The sequence below is a fragment of the Dendropsophus ebraccatus genome, chromosome 12 (assembly GCF_027789765.1).
Source record: "Dendropsophus ebraccatus isolate aDenEbr1 chromosome 12, aDenEbr1.pat, whole genome shotgun sequence".
Classification (NCBI taxonomy): Eukaryota; Metazoa; Chordata; class Amphibia; order Anura; family Hylidae; genus Dendropsophus; species Dendropsophus ebraccatus.
The window spans coordinates 39183664-39200538 of NC_091465.1; the positions used below are offsets into that span (position 1 = coordinate 39183664).

The 16875-nt window shown below is 42.6% G+C and overlaps 1 non-coding gene across 1 annotated transcript; it reads right to left on the reverse strand.

Annotated features, from left to right (window-relative positions):
• Positions 1-11672: 11672 nt before the first annotated feature.
• LOC138770178 (U2 spliceosomal RNA) lies at positions 11673-11870 on the reverse strand. Its single transcript, XR_011359426.1, has one exon. It is a non-coding gene; the product is annotated as a U2 spliceosomal RNA (small nuclear RNA).
• Positions 11871-16875: the final 5005 nt, after the last annotated feature.

Here is a 16875-nt window from a genome sequence, read left to right on the forward strand (position 1 = left end):
CTTGGAAAATGAAAGCTGAAATCTGATTGGTTGCTAGGGGCAACTGAGCTGGTTTCACTTTACAACATGTTTGATAAATCTCCCCCATTATCAGTAGGAACCTTCCTGCTAAATTCTCAAAAGGTCGTCCCACTATGAACTGAAAAAGGTTGGTTCAGGCCAAACTAGTGTGAGATGAACCTGCATTTTGTAAACCCCTTCAGGACTGGGCTAATTTTCGTTTTTGCGTCTTTGTTTTTTCCTCCTCGTGTTTAAAAGGCCATAGCGCTTGCATTTTTTCCCCTACAGACCCACATGAGCCTATTTTGTGCCACTAATTGCATTTTACAATGGTAGACTTAATTTTTCCATAAAGTACGCTGCCAAACCAGAAAAATATTTATTTGTGCAGTAAAATTGAAAAAATAAAAAAGGAATTTGTTTTCATTTTGGGGGCTTTCTTGTTTACGCCATTTGTTCTATTGTAAAACCTACATGTTATATATGTTCCTCAAGTCGGTACGATTACAACGATATGTAATTTATGTGACTTTTATTTTATCTGACAGCTTTTAAAAAATGTAAACCTTTAAAAAAAACAGTGTGTTTAAAATCGCTTTATTCCCAGGCTTATAGCGCTTTTATCCTTTGGTCTATGGTGTCATTTTTTGCGCCATGATGTGTACCTTCTATCAGTACCTTACTTACGTATATGCGACTTTTTGATCTCTTTTTATTACAATTTTTTCTGGATTTGATGTGACAATTTAGCACTTTGGTGGGTTTTTAAGCTTACGCCGTTTACCGTGCGAGATCCGGAATGTAATAATTTAATAGTTCGAGCGATTACGCACGTGGCGATAGCAAACATGTTTGTTTATTTATTTATTTATTATATTTTATTTATAAAATGAAAAAAGGGGGGTGATTCGAACTTTTTTATGGGATTTTTTTTTATTAATAAAAATACTTTTTTTCTTTTTAACAGCAAACATTAACTTTTAGTCCCCCTGGGGGACTTTCAGTATTACTGCAGTGATCTCCCATACTTTATACAGCAATGATTGATTAGATCATTGCTGTATTACTCTGGTCTGCAGCAGACCAGATACATTGATTGCTGAGCCGGGATCAGCGTCAGCGCTACGCTGAGTCCCGGCTTGGTAAGAGAAGGGATCTCCCCTCCACAATCGCATTGCGGGTGGGAGATCCCCCCACTGGACACCAGGGAAAGGGGGAAATAATAAGCCTCCATGCTTCACCCCTGGTCAGTGCCTGGGTATAGAACGGCACTGCGGGAACTGGGTTAAAAAAAGGACTGTGGCGCCGGCATTCCTGCATCGATGGCGCTCTAGCCATGTAACTATCAGCAAAGCGATGTACCAGTGGGCCATTCGCTTTTAAAGACCAATGTTTTGGCTGTGTTTTGTTGGTGTGACATGAAGGTTTGTTGTATTTAGAAGGGTGAAGCATATGTTTGTAAAGATTTTGGGTCATCCATTATATTTTTATTCAGCTGTCAATAAAAAAATTCTGAGAAGGTTCCAAACCCTGGGTATTGCATGGACCAGTAAACAGAAGGTGGTAATAATTCTTTGTCTGACTGATTTACCGTTCTACTTTTTTATACAAGTGCTATTTAAAAAAAGTGAAAAACCCCATAATTTTTTTTCCAAAGAACTGAGCAAACCTAACAATTCTTTTGAAATTTAGTTAATATTTGTTTAATCAAATGTAGCGTGTTAATGTGGCTAGACACAAGCTCTTAACTCAACCTAAGAAGAATGGGAACCACAAGGGCATGTGTTTGTATCATTTTTATTACCGCTGTAAAGGATCCTGATTCTCTAATATGAGTAAGTAATTAACCCATGAAGAACACAGACAATTTAAAGTTAAAGGAGAAGTCCGGCCATGGGAGAATTTTTTTTTAAACAGCAGTGGCTAGGGCAAGACGCCGCTCCAGTCACTGATTGGCTAAGTGGGCTGTCCATCAGCCAGGATAGATATTTTCCCTTGAGACGTAAAAGTCATTACAACTCGGGGGGAAATGCCTTCCAGTGGGGGTCCCAGAGCCGGTCACGCAGCGCATCACGGGCACAGGGAGAGGTAAGCAATAATTGCTTGTTATTTTACCCCTTACCCCTGCTGCCTGTCACATTTTTAAACAGCCGTGTGCCATTTGCTACTGATAAACACCCAGGATGAGCTATCTCCAATCCCCTTTCAGTGGGCTGTGAGCTGTCACTTACAGGTAGTTTACTGTTCCCACATAATACTAAAGAATAAAAGAAGGAACAATCCAAGATTGGGCAGCAAGATGACTAAAATATGCATCAGTAGATCTCAACCCCCAAGCCCTGCTCATAATGTGAGGTACTGTCATGATCGCGCCTGAAAAGGCATCAGTGCCACCCTCTGCTGCGAAGATTCGACCTCTGCGCCAAAGACTGCGATTTTGGCCATAATCTTCCATTTATTCTGTGTTTTGTTTGCCTTTGTTTGTGCCCTGTCTGAACTGTGTCTCTGTGTGTCTGGTGTCACCCGTTCCTGACATAATAACCGGCCCTACAATATTTTTTTAACTCCTTACCTGTGGCCAGTAATGGACTCAGCACAGGAGTTATCTGTCCGTTTTGAGGGTCTTGCTAACCTTGTTTTTGAGCTGGCCAAACAGGTCCAGCTATTGGCCCAGCAGCTACCAGCTACCACTCCTGCCACCCCAGTGGTCACACTCAAGGAGCCTGACAAGTGTTCTGGGGACCTGAACACATATGTGACGTTCAGAGATGCTTGGGTCAGTCACCCCACCCCTAGCTCCCTTGAAGAGTCAATTTCTCTAGCGATTTCTATTGACCGCACGCTCAGGGAACATAAAAATAAATCAAACCAAGATTCCCCTGTGTCATTGATGTGCCTACCCCTGTTCCCTCTAAACCTTTGCCTTCTATAACTTGTCCTCTGGTCACCCTGGAGGAACCTCTGGAACTGTGCAAAATTAAAAGATCTCTGGCCCGTAAGGAACTTAGAAGAAGGAATGGACTCTGTTTTTATTGCGGAGAAAGTGGACATTTTATCAGCTTTTGTACCAAGCGTCCTGCAAGGCCCGATCATCAGCGTCCAGATGACTACCAGGAGGGTCATCTGGGCGCGCAGGTGGGTGGAGTTTGTGTGCATTATCCTGTTGATGAACCTGCCAATGATATATCTGTGACTTCATGTAATGTAGAAGCTGGTCCTGTGTATCCCGCTGAAGATGCTATATCTTTGAGTTCATGCAATGTGGAGGTTGGCACTGTGTGTCCCGCCGAGGATACCATGTTTGCCAATTCGTGTAATGTGGAAATAGGCTCTATATATCCTGGTGATTTTTCCACGTCGGTATCTTCATGTAATGCTGAATTTGGCTCTGTGTCTGGTACAGATATGAGTGGTTATGGGAGATCTGTCAGGAGAGCGGTTACCTATCTCTTGGAGTCGGATTCTGATGAATGGGAGACGGACAATGAGATCTCTAGCGATGTTGAGACCTGTATTGTAAGAGGTCCTTTTCCTCCTGGGTCTGGTGAGGGTCCGGAGGCCCCTCATAAAAGGGGGGGGGGGTAATGTCATGATCGCGCCTGAAAAGGCATCAGTGCCACCCTCTGCTGCGAAGATTCGACCTCTGCGCCAAAGACTGCGATTTTGGCCATAATCTTCCATATATTCTGTGTTTTGTTTGCCTTTGTTTGTGCCCTGTCTGAACTGTGTCTCTGTGTGTCTGGTGTCACCGGTTCCTGACAGGTACACAGAGATAAGTGGTCAGAAGGCTCATCAATGTTCACTGAGCAGCAAGACCTACAATGTATAATCAAATTGATCGAAAAATTCACAGTAAGCCTCCCCAAATTTAATTTTTGGAGCACTCCCTCTTTTTTTAAATCTCTGCTTGGGAGTATAATGGCAAGCCTTTCACCAATCATTAAAAGATATGGTAAGAAATGGACAGGTAGCACTCTTCACTCCCTAGGTTTGTCTTGTTTTAATGGACAGCCCTATTGGCTTATAACGGCACCATTCGGAAAAAAACAGTACAGAGATTGCTATGAGCTGGGGTAGCACACTGCTCGTCTCTTCCTTCTCACTTCTCATTGATTGTGGGGGTCTCAGTACTAAGTCCCTGACCAATCAAAACTTCTGACATGTATGTAAAAAGTTATTCTATACTTTGAATGGACACTTATAGTGGTTCAAAAGACTGCAAGACTGGGTTTGCACTGCATTTTTGCAGCCCGTTTAAGGGATCTGTTTTTAAATGGTTACTTTTATGCAGTCAACCACATTTTTTTTGTAAATGGATCAGCTTTCATTGTTTTTGTTTTTTTAAAGTGACACTGTCACCCCCTATTTGCATTTTGACTGCTCTCCACAGGTGTAAAGGGTAAATGTTACAGTTTTCATTATATTTCATTTATATCACACCTCATAGTGCTTGTTCTCTTAAAAAGTCGCTTTTATCACCTGTGGATTGGTATATTTGGGCGGGGCCTCACTGCCTTTGTGCCACATTGCTCCGCCCTAGTGCCACTTAACCCCGCCCCCATTTTTGCCGTCATCGCCGCATAGGCCCCCTCAGCGGCCATTGGTGTGGGACAATCTAGGGGGGTGGGGCCCAGAGCTTTAGGCTTGCCCTTCCAATGGCTGCTGAGGGGGCGGGGCCTATGTGACAATGACGTCCCAGATAGGGGCGGGGCTAAGTGGCACTAGGGGCAGCGATGTGGCACAAAGGCAGCGAGGCCAAGCCCACATATACCAATCCACAGGTGATAAAAACGACTTTTTACCAGAACAAACACCATGAGGTATAATATAAAATAAGTAATGAAAGCTGTAACATTTACCCTTTACACCTGTGGAGAGCAGTCAAAATGCAAAAAGGGGGTGACAGTGTCACTTCAAATAAAGTAAGTCAATAAGAAAATGGATCCAAACAAATGGCACTTAATGGACTTCAAAAACGCAGTGTAAACCTAGCCTAACCTATTGTTAGGCTCCCATAGAGTTGTCAAACCTACTGTTAATTTTTCCTTTAAAGAAAGTAGGCCATCAACATGAGTTATATTTACTATATGAATTATTCAAAAACACAGAAAAATCAGCTCACTGCAATGGCAAGATACAGACCCACTACAGACATGAAAATAGTCAAAAGCAGCCCCCCCAACTCCAAAAAAAAAAACTTCCATAAAAATAATGAGGCTCTTGGTTACCACTTGAAAATGGTGTAAACTGCCCCACCACGTTACGGTGGCCTTATGCTCGGAGCAGTTTACTCTTGCTGGTATTAGACGGATCTTGCATGCCCAGAGCATAGGCGTATTTTTTATGCCATGGAGAGGCCATAGTACAGTGTAGGACTGCCCCGAGCATGAGGCCACCGTAATGTGGTGGGGCAGTTTACACCATTTTCAAGTGGTAACCAAGAGCCTCATTATTTTTATGGAAGTTTTTTTTGGCAGTTGGGGGTTGGCTGCTTTTGACTATTTTCATGTCTGTAGTGGGTCTGTATCTTGCCATTGCGGTGAGCTGTTGCATTTCTCTGTGTTTTTGTGTGTTTGCAACTTCAGCCATAGCAACGTGCTCCTGCCAAGTGTGAATGGTGTTCTAGGAGAGCTGACCAAATTTGTCTTTTTTTCTATATGAATTACTTAAAGAGGACCTGTCACCCCCGGTGACGGGGTGACAGGCTCCTGACCCCTGTTAGAGCACCCTATACTCACCTAATCCCGCCGGGTCCCGCTTCTGGAGATGGTCGGGTCACGGAGATATCGACGCCCAAAGCCCGACGTGCGCGCTCCTCAGATGAGTCCAACACTCATAGAGAATGACAGGAGAGTCCAGCGCTCCGTCATTCTCTATGAGCGTTGGACTCATCTGAGGAGCGTGCGCGCCGGGCTTTGGGCGCCGATATCTCCGTGACCCGACCATCTCCAGAAGCGGGACATGGCGGGATTAGGTGAGTATAGGGTGCTCTAACTGGGGGTCAGGAGCCTGTCACCCCGGTGACAGGTTCCCTTTAAAGTGAATGTACCACTAGGTACATCGCTTTGTGTTTTTTACATGAATAGACTGGCGCTGACACAGGGCTGCCGGTGGCGCAGGCCTTTCTTTTGAACCCCCAACCAGTTTCTGCACACAGTGCCATTCTATTCCTGAGCACTGGCATGGCAAGAAGCACTGGACGATCCCCTCTGTGACACTGCTCCATCAATTCTAATGGAGCCGCAACAAAGATGGGAGGGGGTTTCGTCACACAGGCGGCCTAACCCCAGTGCCTCATGCCTGGTCGGTGCTCAGGAATAGACTGGCACTGTGTGCAGGAACCAAGTCGCGGTCTGTTTATTTAAAAAACACAAAGCCATGTACCTAGTGGACATTCACTTTAAAAGGTTACCTGTCATGTTGTTTACTAACCTGATTGGAATGCAGTTGCTCCTGCCACTGGAAGTTCAGTTGTTCCTGGATCTAACATGCTGGGTTGGTTCCATGCATGAGCCGTATAGGGTTTAGAATGGGGCTCGTGCATGGTACCCAACCGGGTAATCAGGTAAGCAATCAGGTAAGCAAACATCATGACAGGTAGCCTTTTAAGTAATAGTTGATACTAATGTAAGTGACTGAGAATGTCATGAAATACTTGACCATTCATGAGATATATACATTATACACTTCCCAAATCATCTATGAACATTTCCTAGATTCAAGAAACCTAAAAAATAAATTACCTTATTTCTAGAACTGATATAATTATGCTATAAAGGGTGTGTTAGATTTATTACATGTGGTTTTTAAGAAAAACTTGTTCCCACTCGCATGGTATTTAGTATTTCAGGATTTCAGGCCAAGACAAATAACTATGAAATGTTGCATTTCTACTTTTTTCTTCTGTATTTGTCAGTATAGCAATATATAATATGTATCAGTTCAGTGCTATGTGTGCTAAGTGGTGAGTGCACAACCTCATGCATTAGTAGATGTTCTCCCAACAAACTATCCCTCTTGACTAAGTTGTAAGTATGTATTCTTAACTTATAAATCTGAGGAGTGCTTTCAGTTAAAGGGACATTTGCAGATTCCAGGAAGCCTACTCGGCCACCTGGTGCTGCAAAGGATGACAGCTCAGGGGCCTAGTGTATTGCAGGAGCAATGCTGCAGGCCCCATAGCAGCCGCTATGGCTGCTACAGTGGTAGTTAAGCCCCTCGTTACAGGGCCACAGGTTCCCCACCACTGTTCGATTGGATAGGGAATAACCTCAAGTAATTACTTTTAGTAAGTCAGGTATGCAAAAAGCATCCCTGGCTCTCTGTTTTATAAGTGGAATAGAGAACTCCAGTCAGGCTTTGACTATGTTTCCTCTATGAAGTTTCTGTGGCACATTACACCAAGGCTCCGGAGCATGCGGCCGGCCCCTTGCCGACCGGCTGCAGGGAGTGCGCCGATGGTGTTGCTAGGGGTGCAGCTGTACTTCTGTTTTATGTAGCTACGGTCAGGGCTTCACCAACTTCGGCCGATCGGCAATAGGTGGTTTTTTTTACAATCAACTGACTGGCGGCCGGTACCACCAGTCAGCTGTCTGATGTGTCCTGGGGCTGGAGTGTCAGCCTCAATCATGCCTGGGGTTGGGACCCTAGGCCCCATAAGTATCCTCCCTATACCTGTGTTCTCTGCAAGCCATAGAGCCTTGTACTCCAAGCGTTTTTTGACCTAGCTTTTTGTTCCTGAATTGCTTTACTGGTATCCCTGACTTGGAGCCCCTGATGCAAGCCGGTGCGTGGAGCAGGTGCAGTATGCTCTGGCCGGCGGGGGTTAACGGGGCGGTCTCTTTACATATTTACAGCGGGATGTCAATCCCGCCGCAAGTATGTCTTCCCTTACAAACTACAGGCAAGGGATCTGCAGGGAATTTTGCTGCAAATTCACAGAGAAAAATCCGCTGTGGATCCGGCCTGTGTGTTTGTACCCTTAAACATTTCAGGGGCAGGGAGGAGGGTAATTAACAAGCTTAACTTACCTCTCCCTGTGCACCTGAGGTGCTGCCTTGCCGCCCTGGGACCCCCACCAGGCTCTGGAATCGCCAGCTCAGGGGAGATCACAACTCAGCTGATGGATTGCCCGTTTAGCCAGTCAGTGACTGGGGCTGGACACTGCTGAAGTCACTGATTGGCTAATGGGGCAGCCCATCAGCCGGGGCGTGATGACATCAGAACTCTGGGGCAAATTAGTTCCAGCTGGGATCCTGGGGCCTGTTATACTTGTTTATTATCCCCCCCCCCCTCTGCCTGCTGGCAAATTAAAACATTTGCCAGACTTCTCCTTTAAGTGGCATCTTATGAATGTATTCTTACAGTAAACTTGTATTAGTTACCTGAAATCATGGAATAGTCATCTTGGTTGCTGTTTTTTTTTTATTTTTACAAAACTAATACTTGTCTTATTCAACATGAACAAATCACTTTTCCTGTCTCCACTGTTATCTCCCTGCATAACTTTACCTTCACTGAACATTGGAAGCACATTGCATAACCCTTTGGCAGAAAATTATATACACCACTTGGCAGTACATTACACGCAATCCTTGACACTACATTGTGATACCATTCACAGACTGTTTGGCAGTGAAATGATTACACACCTTACAGGCCACTGCATACACCCAACAAATAGTATTCACCTCTTGCCAGGGCATCAAGTAGCCCAATGGATTTCACAAGGGAACTACATGAGTGCCATAGCCCTTCCCTCAACAAAACACCAGTAAAGTAATACAGGCTACTTGCCAAAAATAATTTAAAGTGGCCTGGGAAATAACATCTCCATCTCGCAGATTTCAAACAGTCAACATATCAATTTGGCCACAGGGGTATAGATCTTAAGGGAGGATTTTCATATCTATCTATCTATCTATCTATCTATCTATCTATCTATCTATCTATCTATCTCCTATCTATCTATCTCCTATCTATCTATCTATCTATCTATCTATCTATCTATCTATCTATCTATCTCCTATCTATCTATCTATCTATCTATCTATCTATCTATCTATCTATCTATCTATCTTTCTAACTATCTATCTTATATATAAGTTTAAAGCCGGGATGGGGAACCTTCGGCCCTCCAGCTGTTGTAAAAATACAATTCCCATCATGCCTGGACAGCTGAAGGGGATACCATATTATCACCCTCAGGACTCTTTCGTTTTTGCACTTTTGTTTTTTCCTCCTTGTGTTTAAAAGGCCATAGCACTTGCATTTTTTCACATGCAGACCCATTTGCATTCTTATTTTTTTGCAACAGCAATTGTAATTTGCAATGACAGACTTATTTTAGCCATTATATATGCAGCAAAAGCGAAAAGAAAAAAAAAAAAGAAAAAAAAATTGCACAGTGAAATTGAAATTTTTTTATTTTATTTTATTTTAGAGGGGGTGTGGTCAAAACTAAATGTGTTTAAAATGGCTCTATTCTGACCATCACAATCCTTATTTTTTTGATCTTTGAGGCTGTTCTAGGTGTCATTTTTTGCACCATGATCTGCATGAAATTTGAACTGATCTAAAATTTTTCTGCATGTGATGTGACCAAAAATCTTCAATATTACACATTGGTGGGTTATTGCATTTACGCTGTTTACCCTGGGAGATCAGGAATGTGATAATTTATTTGTACGTTTCCGCACACAGCAACTGCAAATTGGAAAAGGGGGGTGATTTAAACTTTTATTATTTATGGGATAGGATAATTTATATTTTAAAGCCCCCCCTGGGGGACTCCTATGAGCAACATCATGATTGCTGTGCTCATAGGGATCAGTGCAGTACATATGTACTGCATTGATCTATGTAATCATTGCCCAATTACTGCTGCTGCTACTACTACTGCTGCTGAAAGCAGCCTCTAGCGATCGCTGAGCCAGGACCAGTGTCATTTCATCGCTAAGTAAGCATAACAGATCGGCTTCACACCATCGCATCACATGGAGCCGATCTTGCTACTGGATCACCACTGAAGCCCTTTACAGGCCATTTAAATGGTGCTGTCAGTTTTAGCATATAAATGGTTGAAAAGCCAATAAAAACGATCGGTTTGTGCCAGCTATGAGCCATGCACAGTACCCAGCTGCTAATAGCAGGATGTATGTAGTATGTAGTAGCATGTATGTAGTATGTAGTATGTAGCAGCATGTATGTAGTATGTTAGCTCATGCATGCGAGCAGGGACCTCACTCCTCATGTATGGATAATTATATGTATCTCTGTAATGTCGATTTTTTTGTCTATGTATGTACCTCCAGAATTGTAAAGTGCTGCGGAATCTGTTGGCGCTATATAAATAAAAATTATTATTATTATTTATTATTAGTGGCGATGTACAGAGTGGGGTCACCCCTTAGGGACACACGGATGTACTATTATGTCCATGGTCCTGAATGCCATAGGTAGAGATTTACCATATGTTAACAATCTACAAAAAGCAGGGCATTTGACCCCATCAATTATTAAATATTGAGTTTGTTATTTGATATGCTACATAATGGGATACCCTTTCACGGGACCCTAAGTGAACCCACCAAGCTACCACAGTCTGTATAATACCTTTTGTCCATATGAGACAATGAAAGGTAATTACAGCTGGATTCCATATTCTCATTTTTGGCTCAGATTATAAATGGTTTGAGTTTGTTTAAAAAAAAAACAAAAAAAAAAACTGATGAACCTAGGAGCAATATAGAAGTATTGTATTTGATAGATTACCATGACAGATTCCCGTCAAGCCACCATTGTAGCTACCCCTCCTTTCTTTGCATTCGCCTTCCCCATGCTGACATCTTTTAGGTACTGCGGTTGATCTGAAAAGACTAGACTAGAAAGATCAACTTGCATAAATATTTAATTCTGATTTCACATCTTCACCCTTAAGTCAATAATGTATAATTTCACATACAGCCCAATCCAAATTAAACACCTGGGGATCTTTGCACGCTGTTACAATTGTTGCACAATATTTCCTTTTCTCATATTATACATTGTTATGTTAAGTTTCTTTTCATATAAAAAGATCAATATGTTGTTCCTGGTTTACATTCACCTGCTAGAACAATGGCTCTGATGCTAATTTACTTGGTTCTAGGATATAAGTGAACAGTCTATAGACAAAGATCTGTAATCATTTATGTGAACGGATTTATTCTGCTTTGTCAATAATTGGAGCAGTGCTTCCCATTGTAGCGGTGCCAGCTTGTCTTTACCTTTCTGATACCATGTGATTATTAAATCGGGCCATACTGCTGGGAATCTCTTATAGTGTTTGTACAAGTGCGTAATACATGTCAAACGCTGCTCATTTCTTTAGCATATTACATAGTTCACCTTCCCATCGCAGTATTTTGGTCAATACTTTGCATGAGTAGTTGTAAGCCAAAACCTGGAGTGGATTGCTTTTCCTGGTGTTTGTTCTGGTCGGCTTTGGTTTACAAATAATTATATCAAATACACTAAATAGGATGGTGATGGCAGTATGAAAAGAACTTAGAACTTACAATGTATGTCAATTTGGGAAAGGAGAAGAAGATTCCCCCAGCAGTGACTTTTTCCAGTGAAGGCATGAATTACAACAGGCCAAATCTCAGTCCAAATTTGGCCAGCACCACTTGAAATGATTGACTTTCTTATGGAAAGATTCATAAAATCAATAACAATCTCTACCAACATATTTCTTTTTTTTTTTTTTTTGCACTGAACCTTGAAGCACTACAAATCCATTTACTATATGGTCCCCAGAAAGGGGACGTATCAGATATTATACTGATAAGAACAGACACTTGATCTTAGCCAAAAGGCAGAGAAGCGATTACTAACATGTTTCTGGTCCTGAGTGGTCCCTAGTAGAGATGAGCGAACCTTGAGCATGCTCGAGTCCATCTGAACCCGATCGTTCGGCATTTGATTAGCGGGGGCTGTTGAAGTTGGATAAAGCTCTAAGGTTGTCTGGAAAACATGGATACAGCCAATGACTATATCCATGTTTTTCACATAGCCTTATGGCTTTATCCAACTTCAGCAGCCACCACTAATCAAATGCCGAACGATCGGGTTCGGATGGACTCGGGGTTCGCTCATCTCTAGTCCCTAGTCATTAGAGATAAGCGAATCGCTGATCTAAACTAATCAAAGCGTTTCATCTGATCAGTGCTCCACTCCCTGCTGCTCCACCCCAGGTGCCAGGGAAAAGCTGGATCCAATCCAGGGAAACTTGGAGAAGTTTCCTAGTATTGGATCCAGCTTTTCCCAGCATCCTGGGTGGAACGGCAGGGAGTGGAGAAGCACTCAAGGGCCAGCGACTTGATGATTGAAGCACTGATCAAATGAACGCTTCGCTTCGTTTAGATCAGCAATTTGCTCGCCTCTATTAGTTATAGTCGATTAAGTCCATATAAAAACAAACTACCCATTAAGGTGCTTTTTTTCACATGACTGCTACACAAGAAAAATATCAAACATGAAAAAATATCAGAATCCAGTAACCCTCTCTATGTAGTGTAAGGTGCCTTCTCTCCTGGACCTGATGAAGTAACCAGTAAAAGAGTATAAAGCCGGGTTCATAAGCTGTATGACACCGACTGTTCTGTGACCCAGCCCTGTCACAGAATGGCCGGTGTCAGTGAAGATCATCCCGGCCGGTACTGCAGTACCTGCCGGATAAACTTCATTTATGTTGAATTTATGTTAAATTGGTGCATCCGTGTGCCCACATCCCAACTCACCATAGCACACAATTTTCCATTGACAGTTCAGTTCACACATTAGTTTTCCCCGTGGCCGCTTGCAATCCTGGCCGGAACGTATGCTATATGCATACACTCCGTCTCGGATTCCATTCATTTTCAATGCAAAGTATCTTTTGAATTAATCATGGCCGTTGTTACAAATTGCAATGTTGTGTCAATTGAAATATGTTGTGTCAACATAGCCTAAAAGTGTACATTTTTTAATTAAATATATTCACATTTATTATTTTAACTCCACCTTGTGGCCATTTCTTCTATGCATGGTGGCAAAGTGTCCAGGCTCGTGCTCTTGCTTTCTGTGTCTTTCAAGGCACTGCCATCGAGACCCCTGTCCATGGTAGCTGAGGAAAGCAAATTGCTACTGGCTATAGAACTCTGGGAGTGATATACTTGGCTCACGGATTGGAGACTTTATTCTTCAATTACTGTTAATTAGATCTACACATTGTCTTAATCTGAATGTATTGTGGGTAAATGGAAATCTAAAACCATTGTTAAAAGGTCACTTTTATTAATCTCCTTCTCCTTCTCGATTTAATCAGCAGTCCGTAGTGCATTAATCCTATACAGCTGTTATTCTTTAAGAAAACATGGAAATTAAATAAGACTCCAGTTTCACACTCGAGTTTCAGTTTGGCCATGGGTAAGTAGCAAGCTGGTATGGATTATCATCCCATTTCCAATAGAATGGCTGAACAATACAAACTAAATAAGAGAAACATGGATAGTTGCTGAATGCCCGCTTCCACAAATCACGTACCAAAGTAAGTAAGATATGATGTAATCATTAAAAAATTTCGAGGTTATTTGAGGTCTGGAAACTTCCACCAGGCTCATCTTATTTCAAATGACCACATCATAGTTATATAGTAAATCACTTGGAGGTTAACCCACTAATGTTGGGAAGCAGTTTGAACTTTCTGAGATTTAAACCAGCATTGGGCTGGCAAAGCAATGTGCCACCTCCAGGTCCAGTGGCAGAAAAGTAGAGCCTGACTGGTGATCCATGGCACAAGCCCTGGTTACCTGGCAGGGTGTTGCTTTTAACTGTGTCTGCATCATCAAGGATGCAGACATTGATGAAAACTAATAGAATAGTGAGCCCTCGGCTCATTGTCTATGACATCCTCTGTAGGTTGCCGCCCGACAGCCACAGGCACTGGCAGCATGACCATGCATTTCAGTACCTGCATTAGGAGGCTCCCATGGGGAGAAGACTTGCGGCTCATCATAGGTGAGTTTGTCTTTTTTTTTTTTATGTGTCAGGGCCTGCAAGGGGTGCAAAGAAGAGGACTAAATACAGAATGAGACACAAAGAAGGGCGATAACCACAAAATTGGGGCACAAACCATCGTTTAAGAGGCTCAACAAGTGCCTAACTACAGCGTGAGGACACAAATGGGTGACTAAATATAGTTTGGGTATTTACAATAAAAGAGCAAAGAAAGATACATGTATAAACACCCTACAGCGATCTGAGTGACGTGCAGATCAATTTAGCTATATATACATGAAGTAATAGAGTAATAAAATATGAAAAGTTTATTTGTTACATATGTGAACCAAACTGGTGGGTCCACAACAAACAGTTTATACTTATATACGGCTCTATATATACAAATGGGACACCAATCCTTAACACCAACAAATCTTACAAATGTAGTGCAACACAAAATAAATCTGGGATCCTAGAAAAGTAAATGTGAACCTGTAAATGAACATGTTCCTGGGCAGAAAGCCTCATTTATATTATTACTTGTATGCTAATGTTCTGGAGAGGATGCTTGTGGTGAAGAAAAATTAGCTTTAGGGCTGAAGTATGTGTAAAAATAATAAACATGCTGTACTCAACACCCCCAGTCCCCCTGCTGCTGCGCCCACACTAACACTTTCAGTCTCTCTCTGGTCTCCACTTTTTTAGTGTTTTGTGTTGTCCCGATCCCACAGGATCTGTCCACTCTGCCAATGACTCAATGAGTTGGAACAACACTGTGGCCACTGATTGACTGTGGGGGCAGCTCCTATGGGGTTGGGACGACAGAACACAGAAGTGGAGACCAGTGGAGGAATGGGAATGAGTAAGTAGGTAAGGTGGACTGGAGGAGGAGAGTACAGTATGTGTATGTTTGTGATAACCCACCACCCCGCCGCCAAACCAGTAAGCGGGAATATTTGGGAATATTCGGCAGTTGGGACAACACTCTTTAAGTCACCACATATTTCTGGGCTAAACTGAACTTCTTAGTAGGCAATTTCAGCTTTAACATTGGGAATACAGTGATAAGATTTTCTACAATGAAAATTTTTTGAATATTTAGATACACAATTTACAACTTTTAAATTTCCTTCCACACTTTTAATAACACTATGTAGACATTGAATAACAGGACTGGAAGGTAGAAAGGGCACAAAAACTCACCTTAGGGACCTAGGGCACCACTTTAAAGGAGGAGTCCTGGCAGACCTCCCTAGGGACTGGATAGGCGGTAGGCGTCTGTTCTGTCCCCATATGAGGCGAATGAAGGTGTAACTGGCTTATAGTGACTGTGAGACTCTCCCACCTTCGTATACAGAATGTAGAGCAGACCGGACAAGCACCAGCTCATACAGTACACAGTGATATGAATGATATGAAGATTTGGTTTATTGAACTTTGATACAGCAGTAATGGATGATACAACACTGTAGTTATTTCTGTAGTTACTAATGTTTCTGCTGAGGTACTTCTGAGATATTGCTGTGGCTATTGCTGGTCAGAAATTGATGCCTTCACAAGCCCAAGAACAAGTGTGCTCCCTGTCTCACAGTGAGGACAAAATGGTGCCTCAGAACAGGTTGCTAGGAGACAGACCTGAGAAAGCACACCAGTTTGAAAAAACTTAACTAAAAAGAATAAGAGTGAGCAAATTCTGTCCAGCAAATGCAGCGTAGGAAACAATGAATAGAATAGACAATAAAAATGAATGTAGAGCTATAATATGAACAGCTGAAAGAGCTGGGGAGTTGAGAGATGTTATTTGTTTTATCCTTCCCCTCCCCGACACTTGTGAAAAAAAGAGGTCTATCTGTACTTCTCTTTTAAGTTTAACCTTAAAGTGAATATATCACCTAAATATGTTTTACTTCCTAGAATCACAGACTTAGGCATAAATTTTTTTCTACTTATTCTAATTATTTTTAGTACATCATCATAGAGGCAGTCGGAGATGTTTTTAACAGCATTTAGAGATATGCTGTACAGAAAGCCCCATGGACACTGTCACAATAGACTGGAGGGGACACCATTAATTTGTGTCAAGGAGGTTTTCAGGCATGCTATGTAACCTGTGCAGAGGATATAAGAGAATCACCTATTCTGAATGATGATAGATCCTACTAGCGTCATCTTTCACTCTATTCTTGCGATGATAAGAAGGGCACCATCAGAAAGTGATCTGTTAAGAACATGAAGTGTCAGATTATTAACCTCTTAAGCACGCATGACGTAACGGTACGTCATGCGTCCGCAAGAGGTGTTCAAAACGGGGCCGCACGGCGACCCCACTCTGAACCGCTGCGATCCCGGGTACTGCGTGTAGCCCGGGACCGCGGCTATTAGCGGGCACGGTCTGATCGCCATGCCCTCTAATTCAGTAATCGGATGCAGCTGTCAAAGTTTACAGCTGCATCCAATTACTGTATGCAGCACTTCCCTGGTGTCTAGTGGGGTGGATCGTTCCGGAGGAGCAATCCACATGTCTATGCCGGCCGGGTGTCTGCTCCAAAATGGCGCTGATCCCGGCTCGGCACTCGGATGCTTTCGGCTTCAGCAGCCGAGAGCAAACGAGCGCAGATCTCATTGATCTTTGCTGTATAAGTATACAGCAAAGATCTCAATGACAGATCAGTGTGTATATGACAGATCAGTGTGTATATACTAGAAGTCCCCCAGGGGTCTTCTAGTGTAAGTGTAAAAAAAAAAGTTATTAGTAAAAAGCCCCCTCCCCTAATAAAAGTCAGAATCACCCCCCTTTTCTCATGATCTCATTCCCCATAATCACATTCCTGATCTCGCACGGTAAACGGCGTA